Source organism: Aquila chrysaetos, chromosome 6, assembly GCF_900496995.4.
Source record: "Aquila chrysaetos chrysaetos chromosome 6, bAquChr1.4, whole genome shotgun sequence".
Taxonomy (NCBI): Eukaryota; Metazoa; Chordata; class Aves; order Accipitriformes; family Accipitridae; genus Aquila; species Aquila chrysaetos.
Genome location: NC_044009.1, coordinates 28,572,230 through 28,585,372, shown reverse-complemented (window position 1 = coordinate 28,585,372; position 13,143 = coordinate 28,572,230).

The window sequence follows — 13,143 nt, the reverse complement described above, 5'->3', positions numbered from 1 at the left end:
ATCACAGTAATTTTGTGTCTTGTGTGTTTATTAATAGAGGACCAAATGTCACACAGGCAGTAGTTGCAGGACCAGTTTGTATGGAGAATGAATGTTTTGCTCATGAATAAATGGTCCCTCCAGATCAAGGTTGAGGTCATTGGCAAGATCTAGGCGTTAGCTCATTCTAAAGCTATGTGCACATGCGAATACAGGAGTTAATGCTTGGACTGTCAGTAACTCTCTTTCACAAGAGATGTGTTCAGCCTATTTTTTTGGTAATAGTTGGATACAAACAGTTTATCCCACACTTCAGTGTAAATATGTTGCCGGCAAAATAGCAGCCAAAGCAGGCAGTGACCTTGGGCTACCACTAGCTCGGTATCAAAGAGCACCACAAAAGAGGGTTAGGAAAATGCTAACGAAATGGAAATTGCCTGTGATTACCCACAGCAGGATGAGCATCTTCTTTTTCCTGGGAAGAAATAATTTCCTTTCACCCAGGTACTCAGCTCCTGTAGCGCGTTATGGAAAGCAGCTTCGCAGCGTGCCGGTAACCACGGATGATACACAAATACGCTGGCCGTTGAGAAGCTACGTGTAGTTCCCCGCCCCCCCCGGATAAAATAGATCCACAGCAACAGTATTTATGGTCTACACAACAATATTATTTTTCTCTCTTTGGTTTGCAAGGGTTGTAAATAGAACAAAAAAAAAGGCCAAGCTATTAAATCTAGGGATAACAAGGCTCTTAAAGCCAGGTTTATTGTACCGGGGTAGGTAAAAGCTTTACGTTTTTTGATCTGCGGGCGTTAAATATCCTGTCTGCGCCGGGATTCCTGCTCGGGTGTTATTTATCTCCGTGAATCTTCGGGAGAAGAGGGAGCGGACCGCTGTCCTTAAACTGCGGGCACCACCTGGCGGCGGGCGCGCGGCGGGGCGGGGCGGGGCGGGGCTCGGCCTCCCCCTCCCCCTCCCCCTCCCTCCCCCTTCCCCTCCCGGCGGGTCCCCGCCGCCCGCACCCCCCCGCGGGTGGAGGTGGGCTTCTATTTTGACGAAAATGAAATGAAACGGTCCCCAGTGTTTTGATTTTACTGACTTTTAAGCGCTCAAGCCAAGTGTTATCCAATTTTTCCCATACAATCTGTTTGGAGAGCTAGCAGTGCATTTCAAAATGGCTTATTTTGATGACATGGTCATAATTCTAAATAATTTGATTTCCAAATATATACATCATATTGTGGCCTTGCCAGAAAATCATTCTATTGAAAGACTTCTGTCTTAAGATTTAGACTAAATAAAGGGGAAGTGATTACGGGATCTAAACACCTTTCTGCGGGAAGCGGGGCGGGGTGTGCTGCTGCTTGCTAGGAAAAAGCTAAACAAAGAAAATATTTTCCAACCCCAAAAGCTTCTTTCTGGGGGTCATGAACCCGAGACATTGCGAGCACTGTCAAAAATCTAAAGAGGAAATGAAAAATAGCACTTGCTCCTTTTCAATGTGTGCGTATGCTTTCTTTTCTTGATGGCTGGAGGAGACTGCATTTAACAAGGTTTCTCAGTGCATTAGAAAATGCAGAAACATGTCATAATTCCTGGATTCCTTCAAACTAAAAAATCAGAGAGCCTGTTTAACATATAAGAACTCTATGCGTGTGTATTAGCTTGTAGTTGCAAAGCAGAAATTCCAGCTATGGATGTATGTATGTATGGTGGAATTTAAATCTTCAGCCTGCAATAAAATTGTATTCTGTAATAAAACTGCTGCACCTTGACTCCAGACTACACTGCATCCCAAATTAAACACCCCATTTGCTCTACTGTAACAAGCAGGAAGGTTTGCTGCAGTGAACACTATTACAGACAGGAAAGGCATATTATCATTCTCTTTACCTTCTGTACATACGATAGCAACACCTAAACAGCCCCTGTGACTCATATTTTCCTCTAGTTTCTGGCCCCTCTTACAAGAAAGAATTGATGAAGGGAAAAGGTGGATTGAAATGTGATATTTAATTTCACATCACTCCCTTAATTACTTAGCTAGCTGGACAGACAGCTCCAGCAGTTGAAAAGCAAGCAGGTAGCGTACTTTACTACAAAATGTCTTCCTGGATTTCATGAATAACTCAGTGTCATAAACAGAAACAGCTGGCATGCTGAAGGCTGTGTAGATTTCTTTATGCATTATATATAATGTAGATGCTTCCCACATAATGCACATGAACTAGCCGCTTCATATCAATGTTTGTAGCCCACAAATATCACTAAATATTATACCAGGGATATAAAACTAGGGGACTTAAACTCGTTAATTCAGGTTATGTGTTAAAATGCCATTGTTTAGTGGCCATTTGTCTATTGTTTAAAGATCTAACCATTTCAGATGCATACCGTTCTTGGGTGCCAATTTTCCTACCTTTGTCTAGGATAGTCATTATAGAATGTTGATGTTTTTGTTGTGGTTATTAAATTAGAAATTGGAGCTCACTGAGGGTAACAGGAGGTGAGAAAGGCCGTTAATGCCGCTCCGTCACGCCAAGCGAAGCGCAGGCGAGCTGGGCAGGCTGTGTCTGGGGCTGGGCTGAAGGCTTTCAGCTATGATCTGAGGGGAGCTACCCTCTAGTGGACTGATGGGGAATTTTATTCCCCTTTTCATGCCCCATCCTGGTCTTCATTTATTAAATACAAGGTACCTTCCCTAAGGATATTCTTGGCTATTAACCTTCATGCATGAGACAGGAGCTGAAAGTTAATAAAGAAAGTATTTCTCATCAACTGTGGTGATGTGAGGCATGGAGAAGTCATACTAGTAAGCCAAGAATGTGAATCCCCAGGCCTCTCGCAGCTGAGGTTAATCTGAAAGGAGTTACAAGTCTGAAGTTGGTTTAGATCAGATGTCTAAGGCGAAGAAGGAGGGCTCCATTCCCAGACATCTGATCTAAACCCTTTGAGCCTTGGGAATTTTGACTCCAGATGCAGGTTCCAGCTCTGCAGATGATCCTTATCTTTAATGGGACCAACTCAAACAACCACACATAGATTTGTTGCCATCGCAAAGGACCCAAAGAAAGAAGTTGCCTCTCAGCCTGTAGCTATGGGGGAATTAATTCGTTGACCACGAGTAGTCTGAGTTTGGCTCACCTCTGTTTAAAAGTGGAGTAACCTAGGAAAAAGAAACAGGCCAGGGAGCTGGAAAGCTGAAGAATAAAGGATGTGACTGAATTAGAAGTTTTTCTGGGCCCATGCAGGGCGTTGTGCGTAGCACTGCTGGGCTAGAGACTCAATTCGCATCTACTGTAAGTTTTGTTCCAAGGGATCAGATTTCTGGAGCCTGAGACCAGTTACGATACATCAGAGGAAGCCTCGTAATAGGAAGCTTTATTGCCTTCTGCTAAGTGAGCCAAAAGTCAGGGGCTTTCCCTTGTAAGCATAAGGCTGGGAAGGCGGGGGAAGGGGAGGTGGGAGGGTTTTTTTTTTTTCTTTTTGCCTGATGTGTTTCATCCCTCCCCACCTCCAACATCAAAGTGTTTGCTAGGGCAAGTCAGCCCTGTGATTCTGGAGCTGTGTATTTCCCCTCTCCCAGTAGTTTCCATGCCCATTTCCTATAGCCCAGCTGCCAGAGCACTAACCCTCTGCTGCTTTAATCACTCCATTAATCAAGCCTTTGCAGTGATCAGCACACTAGCTCTCACTGCCACAAGGAAGCCTGTTACTTCTTCAGGACACATAATCTCCCACTAGCCCGCCTGTTACTTCTTCAGGACACATAATCTCCCACTAGCCCTCCAAGGGTTTTTACTCAACTGAGCCATATTGCTCCACCAGCTAAAAAGGGTATTTCACTCCATTTTGAATTAGCTGTGTTTTTAATATAATGCAGCTCACATAAGGCTCAACTCAAGAATAGTTCTTGTATTTTGGGCTCTACGAAGGTGAAAAGACATACTTAGCCATTTCCTATCTCAGCTTCACAGACACTGTGATTTCATTAAACAGATGAACGCTGTCATCAAACCAAAGATCAGCAGATACAAAGAAGTCATTTCTGCTGGCTCCTAGAGAGCCATGATTGCATCCCCATGGGCACGGGGGGGCTGTCATATACAAAGGCATGTGTATAGACAGTCTCCAGTCCAGTCAGAGCAGTTTATTAACTACTATTTCGTACTGGGTAGTGCCAAAAGATGGCAGATCCTATTATGCTAGGAGACTTTGAAAAATTTAAAATGTAGCCATAAAATAAAAGATCACAGTAAAGCCACAGACAGAGCAAAAATAAATGAAAGGAAAGCTCAGTAACCTTCAGTGGCCTCTCACACTTCTGACTCTTGCAAAGGGAACAGTGTATCGCTTGAAAATTATTTTTCAGTGTCTTCTGTAGAGTGAAGACTGCACACTCTGCTGACTTGCAGGATGAAGATGTCATTTCCGAAGGTTAAGGGGAAGCAGGGAGAGTCCTGTGTGCTCAGGGAAGGTGCAGCTCCTGCCTGGTGCGAGGTGGGGCAAGGCTTGTCCCCTGGTAGCTCTGCCTGCCTTTGCTAGGAAACCTCTCTTCCCGCGCATCTGTCCCCCAGCACGCCCTGCCTTTTCCTGAGCCATCCATTTCTGAAGCCAGGAAAATCAGGGAAGGGAAAGGAAGGAAAAAAAAAAACCCCAGAGCTGCACTAGAAAGTACTCACATCCCTACCACCATCATTCCAGCAATATGTGAAAGCAAAGGCACAAGGGTGGGATGTGAAAACAGCGGCAGAGAGGAAATGAGCTTGGAGTTTGAGAATCCCAGCCTGCTGGGAAGGACAAAATCCTTCCAGTTGTGGCAAAAGGTTCAGCAAAGAGCAGTGTCTGAAGGAGCAGAGACTGAAAGAAATGAAAGTGAGACCAGTCTGCTTTGCTGATGGCAATGGGGGGCACAGAGAGCAAGCATGTTGCCATTCATCAGCTTTGAGTCTAAGCATCAGCACACTAAAATTTTCAATGTCCAGTTTATATAGCTGTTCATTCCCTTCCCAGATCCAGATTTGAATTCTGCAGCTTGGGCAATTTGTGACTGCTATGAGCAAAGCAGTTCTCTCACATGAATGCACACATGCACACGTGCGCACAAAAACCCACATGCTCTTGTGGTGGACATCTGCAAAAATATCAGCAGCAAATAGAAACAGTAACACCTAGAACAGTTTCCGAATAGAAACACTCATGCAGTACAATCAGTACAATAGTTTTGCAGAATCATTTCACTGAAGTATTTACTTGTCTATCTGCTGTGACTGCATGTTTCAGCTTTTCTTCCTGTATATTAATGCTTGTTTTCCCATTTAAGTTGTCTAGCTCTGGCTTAGTAAACGTGCATCAAATCCAAATGACATGTTTGCATGTGTATACTCAATGAACAACACAAATTATTTATCCCTTGGGATAAAGGACTTGAAAATACAGATGGTCTTGATACAGTCTGGTAAGAATGTAAACAGGAAAATATCTTTGTTGACTTATTTCTTAGTAATCAGTAATAATTAGTTATTGTCTAAAGATGAATTATATTATTTCATAAACCTTGCGACAAACAATAGCTAAATGAAATCGACTTTGATTTTCCTAGGATTACTAAAGATAACATCAGATAACTTCCTTAGCAAAGTAACAAAAGCCCATGCTCCATTTTCCATTGTTTTTTGGTTTATGCCAAATTTAAAGGCAAAAATCAAGATCACGAAAAGTGTCCCAGAATATTATCTTGCCCCTCACTTTTATGGTTTTGCAAATGAGCTATTTTATTTTATTTTATTTTATGTTATTTTTTAAAGTGTGCTTTTTGCATTCTTCAAATCACCACCCTCATCAGATGTCAATATTAAATCTGCTGAGCGGTTTTAGTTCTTCTGAAATCATTTCTCTTTCCCACCACTTTGACCAAGTATTTCCACCCCAGAAACTATGGTTGGTGTCTTGCCTTCCGTATGTTATGTTCTGCTTCCCCATTTCACCTGAGCAAACCCGAACAAAATGTTTTTCTCTGTTTGTGGTTGTTCCATAGGCTGGTTAAATTCCAGACAGTCATATCTATCTTTTGCAATGACTTAGCAATTTTTCAAGAATGTTTCAATTTGGGTATTAATATTAGCAAGAAACTAAAAGCTGAGCTGTATTTGGCTTTAGCAACACTACATCGTATAATGCTAATCCTTTCCCTGATTTCTAGTGTGAGGGAATCATGAAGTTACTATGAAGGTCTGCACATACAGCTGTCTTCATGTCCGGGCAAATCAAATGCAAAAATGATCACAAGGAGAAAATGCAAAAGGATGTGAGCATGGCCGAATTAATAAAAATGTCCAAGGAATGTTCCTCTTTCAACCCTCTTTGCAGAACTTGCACTGGCATGGACTCTGCTGTTACTCCTCCTGGCCCTCCCAAGCCTCTCCCCTCTTTCTGCCCTGCTTGCTCTTCTGCCTTACCTCTGCCTAGATCTGTTCCTAGATCACCTGCTAGTCACCATTCAGTGCTCCTCCACCAGCCTAAAGCAGTCCTCAGACATGTTCAGTGTCTCGTTCTTACTGTGTTTCATACATTGGTAGAACACATTAAGCAAGAACGACCTAACCAATTGGTCAAGTGCAATGATGGCTATCCATCTTAGGGTGGTTGCTGTTGTTATTATTTATTTATTTTGGTATAATTTCAGAAATACCAGCTATCTGTTTTTATTTTTCCAGGTGTAAGGTGATTAGATCTTAGACTATATTTTCTAATGCATCTGTTAGTGTGCATTAAAATAAAATAGAAGGCAAATTCTATTTCCCCTGGATAGTCAACTATGTAATGCAGACTACTGTATTTCTGAGTTGTCACCTGATTGCAGAACTTGCCTGAACCTGTAAGAATTCATGTATGTTCTTTGCAGTGAGGTGACTCTGTGGTATAACTAATCTTGAGCAATCAGTTGACAAAAATATTTGTTAATGATTATCTGTGATGGCTGAAGCTATCTGACCATCCGTGTTGGTAATAGGTGACTGTGAGTCAGGGCAGGTGGGGTTTGCTGAGGCTGATATATGGGCCTGATTGGAAAAAAGACATTTTCTATTGCATGTAAGTTGTCTGAGGATGATGACTCAGACGTTGTTATGGAGATCCCTGTGTTGTTGCTCTACAGCCTAACTACCAATGGCCAGAAACCATGCAGTTTGCATTACAGCTTTGTTTAATATAAATTGAAATAATCTCTGCAGCTGTCCTTTTTAATATGGGAATAATCAAATTAGCACCCCACTGAAAAAGCTTAACTAATTCAGAAAAATATCAAGTGAAGTTACTGAAAATAAAAGATATTACGTGCCGACATGTGGATTGGTATTGATATATGAAACTGTAATGCTTATCTACAAGAACTGCTCGTCTTGTAAAACTGTGCTTTATACCTTACTAGTGTTTGACCTCTTGATAGATGCACTTAGCACAACGATGTAGACTGGTGGTTTAGAGGGGCCAGGGTTTGCTTCAGTCACTGATAGCAGTTTGGGAATTTTAAAAAAGGAGAGGAATGTCTCAGTCAGGTTTACCAACCAAAATGTCACACGGGATGGAGATGTCTTCACCTAAGAATCGGTCTGATGTAAGTAAATGTACTCTACAGGGCAAAATCACTGTGAGATTGCCCTTTTCTGACAGCTTTCAGAGGAGACTGACCACATCCTGGGGAGAAATTATGGGACTCGCATAGCAAGACACAGCAGCCCCCGTTGGACTTTCCATCAGTCCACAGCAAATAGGCTTCCATCGAGCTGCCTGCTTCCTAGCTGGTTCTGCTGACAGAATAGGGCCCAAGAGTACAAGTTCACTCAGGGCAAAATTAAATTTACCTGCATACTGCCTAGTAATTAAGTCTACTACCAAACTGGGCTGTAGTTCATCACTGACCAACTAGAAGCTGTGAGCTCAGCACCTGGGGGATAACTGTCGGGGCATATTATCTACAAAACCAGAAAATTATGTGGGTGAATAAGGCACGCACTTATTCTCCTTTTGTATAAAATTGGTTAAAAAATAGCATGCTATGAAAGAAAGGATAACACCCCCATATTATAGGTGGGTATTCCTAATCTTCACAGCGTTCCTTCAGAATTCAGGTACGGGAGTGAGGAAACAAATCTATCCCCTGGACCTGAAAAACCAGCATCTTCAATCTCTAGCCCAGTCTGCCATGGATTCTGTCCAACACACTTGTCTGTCTTAGTCTCTCTGCTTTTTAAGTGGGGGTAATATTAATTCACCTTTGTAAAGTGCTATGAATTCTTTAGACGGAAAAAGTGCTGTGTATGTCGAACCCTGAACTCAATTTTGGCAGGTAAGTGAAGAAATTGATTTTGAGCCTATATTTATTTGCAGTTTTAAATTGCACTAACTTTCTTAGACTTACTCCAAATGCACAAATGTGTAATTGACAGCAGAATTCATCCCACACCTTCTTATAGACCACTCATCTAACCACTGAACTACAGCAGGCTAGCAGACAGCAGAATCTGGCTCCTTGTATCTTAAGTTGTTTTATAAAACCAATAAAATCAGCTTCACTTTTATAGATTTTTTCTGCTTTTTTTACAAACTGATAAAATCTAGTGGTTTTTTTTTAATATGCAGTGCAGAAATTTAACTGTGCTGCAACAGAGTACAGTAAGGGCCAAATGCTACTCTCCATTATTTGAGTAGGTAGATAACATAAATCCATTGGTATCAAAAGTGCTTCTTTAGGTTTATCTTTTTGATCTGTTGCAGTACAGGCGTGAAATATATTTATTTTATTTTGCAACACCTGACTTTTTTGTAATGGCTGCTACAAGAAATATTGACTTTTTATCTTTTAATAAATAATATTTATAGATTTAGAAAAAATCATTAGATATGAATTATAGCTACTGGAATCATTATAAATACATTAACAACAAATGGTCAAGCCAAATTAGAAAAGCTCTATTAAAAATTAAATAAAAAGATCTATTGAGTAAACAGATGTCTCTTCACAGCAGACATATCCCCACAGTTATTGACTGAAGCACTTCTAAGTATTAGGAAATGACCAACCATGACAAAACATTACTAAAATAATGCTCCATAAAATACAACTTGCAATGTTGCCTTGATCGGGGATGATCAGGAGGCTAATTAACAGATTTGCGTGCAATATTCTCAGAAATCCATTGGCTTCTATAAGGAGATCTAAATGACATGCTTAGAAATAATTAAAGAGTTCAGGCAGCAAATTTTTAAAAGAATAGCTATCATCCAAGATGACTGCACTGTAAAGGTGACCATCTGTCTGTTGAGGTCCTTTTCTTACCTTCTGCAGATAAAAGGTTCAAGAGAACAGTAGAGAAGAAAATTGCAGCAAATGGACCCTGAAGCTTAGCAAGGTAGAGCCTTCAATTCTGATTTGAATCAACTCACATAGAGCAGGGAATATGTAAAATCTGGCAGGATTGGGCCCCCAATTGCTATTAGCATGTTACAAGAACTTATTCAGCAAATAAGTATATGACATAAAAGGTATAATCCTACAGTGTCGATGGCCATGTTTAAAAAGTACATAAACAAGATTATACTTCAATTATTATGCTACTTTGCTTTTACAGAGGGCTAAATCTGATGCTTTAGATTTAAAAGCAGTGCTAACTTCCAGGCTAAAACAAAGCCAGTTTAAGGAATTGAACTGGCTCCAGTTCTTGATTTAAAACAGGTTTTTACTTTCAGTAATCTCTGGCAGTAAACACGCATATTTTTCTTTTCAAGATGGTTTATGATCAGTGATTTCAGTCCACTCCACATTACCCTACCACATGTCCTGAACTGCTTGGGACAATCCCAGATTAGGAAACGCATTCATAGGTCTCGCACAAAGACTACTTTATACAGAAATAACAGAATGTCCTAACATCAGTTCACAGCCCATTTAGTAATAAATTCATATACCTTGACACTTTCAAAGAAGGTCTTCCTAGAAGTTACCATTATCTCTGGGAGACAAGGGAGCCAGGTGGGGTTTGCACACACACTTTCTTTTAAACTAAATCTTATTATCACTGATGTTATTAGAGAAGCCATTAAATTCTGTCCTTGCTTCCAAGGTGGAAGACCTTAGCTCAAGCTGAATGGCTCAGCTGTATGGCAGATCTGAAATACGCAGGGCAGGGGTGAACACTCACTGCCTACCATGAAGTTACAGTTACAGAAAATCATCATATCCTGTCATATAGGGAAGGGAGAGCGATGATTCAGGGAAAGGGTGTCCAATGGAGTCGTCTCTACACTCTGGGCTCTACACCTGCAGTCTCTTGAGAGACCATAAGTCTCCCAAGAAAGAAACAACATGGTGGTGGTACAAGCTATTGCTCTTTGACATTTACACCTTCTATTTCAGACCAGAAGGAGGGTTTATGCACTCAAAAGTTTGTCTTTTTTTTCTCAGTGATGGCAATCACTTTAATAAAATGTCACTTCTCCCTATAAACTTGCTGGTCTGACTCCTTCACATACTTGTAACAGCAAATCCCCATCAGAGTGATGCCTGTTAGGCACTCAGATGACCACTATTCAGGATTTGGCCTATCTGGACAGCAACAAACTGTTCTGTAATCTGGGTCCTTGCTTTTTTAATACTGGAATGATAAAGTTTATTGCAGTTTTAGTGCCCATTAGGAAGTTGCCTTCCCACAGATGCCCTGATTTAATGTGAGACAGTTGATTTATTATGAGGCACAATGTGAATACTTGTTTTCACCTTCTTCGCATCTCCACCCCCAATTCCCATGTGTTCTGGTTGAAAAGTTCTGCAGCACGTTAAGTGCCATCATCATCAACACATACACCACTCAACCCTCTTTGTAAGGGTAACTTTACATTGAGTGCTGAAGCCTACAAGCTTTACAGTGTGAGCAACCTAAATTGTCAGATTAATGCTATCTTGGGATATGTGCATGACCTAAAGTGATATTTTTCATTGTAGTAGAGATACACCCTTATAAACAAGAGACAGAAAAAATCCAGTAGTGTTTGGAGTGCTTAACCCTCAGAATAGTTTCTAATTTGTTTAAGGCAACTGCTTGAGGAAAGAGATAATACTGCAAGTAAAAGTAATAAAAGCCTCCCACAAAATCATTCATTAAAACAACAACTGAAATGTACATATTAAGTGACACAATTGACATGCATCTGGGTAATTTAAATCTATTAATATTCTAGTGGGAAAAATGCTCACTGCTGCTGCTTGGCCTGATGCAGATCAGAATAACAGTGCTGTGTCACTTAATCTTGTGTAGTAACTCTTACACTCCATCTGAAAACACGTTAGAGATAAATAAGAAATAATAAGAGGAAAGAAAAATTACAGGGTATAATGCACAGGAGAACAGAGACGATTTCAGGTGAGATTTGAAATCAGATTGAGAGTCAATGAGGTAGAGAGATAAAGAAAGGCTGTTCCAGATGGCGGGAGCTGCAGAGCAGGAGGCTGTCTTATCACCGATTAATTTAATGAAACCCACCCACCAGTTTCCCGTTCTGACTTTTTTCCCAAACCATGTTAGGCTCATACCTCGTGGTGTGAAACCACAAGAACCCAATGTGAAAAATTCCATGCTCTCAGCATGCCATGGTGAGAAACTCCCATGTGCAGATCCATCTGCAGGAAAGCCCTGCATTCAGACAAAGGCCTTTCTCTCCTGAATGTCACTGTTAAGTCCAACAGATTATCCTACAGGAGCCTGTGCCTGCACGGTGATGAGCACCTCCATCCCCAGATCGCTCCGCACATCTTGGAAGTCGCCACTCATCACTGAGCGAGCAGTCCAGTACAACAGGATAGGTACTGCTCTTTAGGCAGAGAGCAGCATACAAGGAAAGGCTTTCCTGGGTGCGTTGGGAGGTACTTCATGTACCATACCCTTCTCCGGCGTGAGGCCACGCTAGCTTACGTGGCACATTATGGCGTGGCTGGTTCAGCCTTCTACACAAGCAGAGGCACCTCTGAGATGCAGAGGGCTAATACCGCCATAAAGCAGCCCAGCTCTTTGGCCGAACCTAAAGGGAATTCCTCCCATCCAGGGCCGGGTAAACACAAATGATACTAATATGCTCCTTCAGAGGACTGTTATATATCTGAAGTTTAATGCAACATAAAATGACCACTGTGATAATTACCTTTGCATAGTTGAATTCACTGAAGTGAATGTAAATGTTAATCATATGATCTACGCACTGTAACAAGAGAAAGCCTGCAACAAATAATATTTCTAAGCACAGCTTGCAAAAGTAGGATAATTCCTGACAACTAATCTAACAGTTCATCTAACAGTATCAACAGCTCATCCTGAAGAAAAGCGCTTTGCCCTGCCCCGTGAAGCCCATCAGAACCAAGCTATTTCAGACGACACATAGAAGAGAAGGTTCAGAGTTCATGCTCAGCTCATACTGGGGCCTCTTCTCCTTTGTACAAAGGAGCTTTCGCTGATTTTACCAGCACAAAGGTAGGAGAAGCAGTCTTTCAGACATTTGAATCTCAGGCAACACAGGGCTTTCTAGGTTAAAAGCAAAGCCTTCATTTTCACAAAGAAACCTACAGGTACTCCTTGTAGGTCAGCAGTCAGTTTGCAGGAGGAAGCATCCCTGAACCATCAGGATATTGTGCTCTCCTTCAGCTTCAATTTCTGGATAATTTCCCCTCGATGTCTGGAAGATCTGATTTTGCCTTATCTGATTTTGAAGTAAGCATAATCAAAAAGTCAGCATTTGTGGTAGCAATCACAAACTTTTGACTGTATGTAAGTGAAAAATATAAGCTGATTTAGTTATGGCTGCTTCCTCATTTGATAGCAGTAAAGTGTTCTGGGATATACTTCCAGTGAACAACACAGAACCAGTACATGTTGTCAGTTAAACCCATGACCTTCAAGCTATTTGGGGGTAAAACCAGAATAATGCATGAGTGAATTGCCTCCCAAACACTGTAAATGTAGATTCACAATATTATTTGATTTTATTCCTTTGCATAATTCTACTTATCACAACTCTAAAAAAACCTAGATAGAAACTATTAAAGAAGTGATGACAAAAATGCCATGTTAGATTTCCATTTATTTTATCATTAAAAAGATTTACAGCCTGTACTGATAT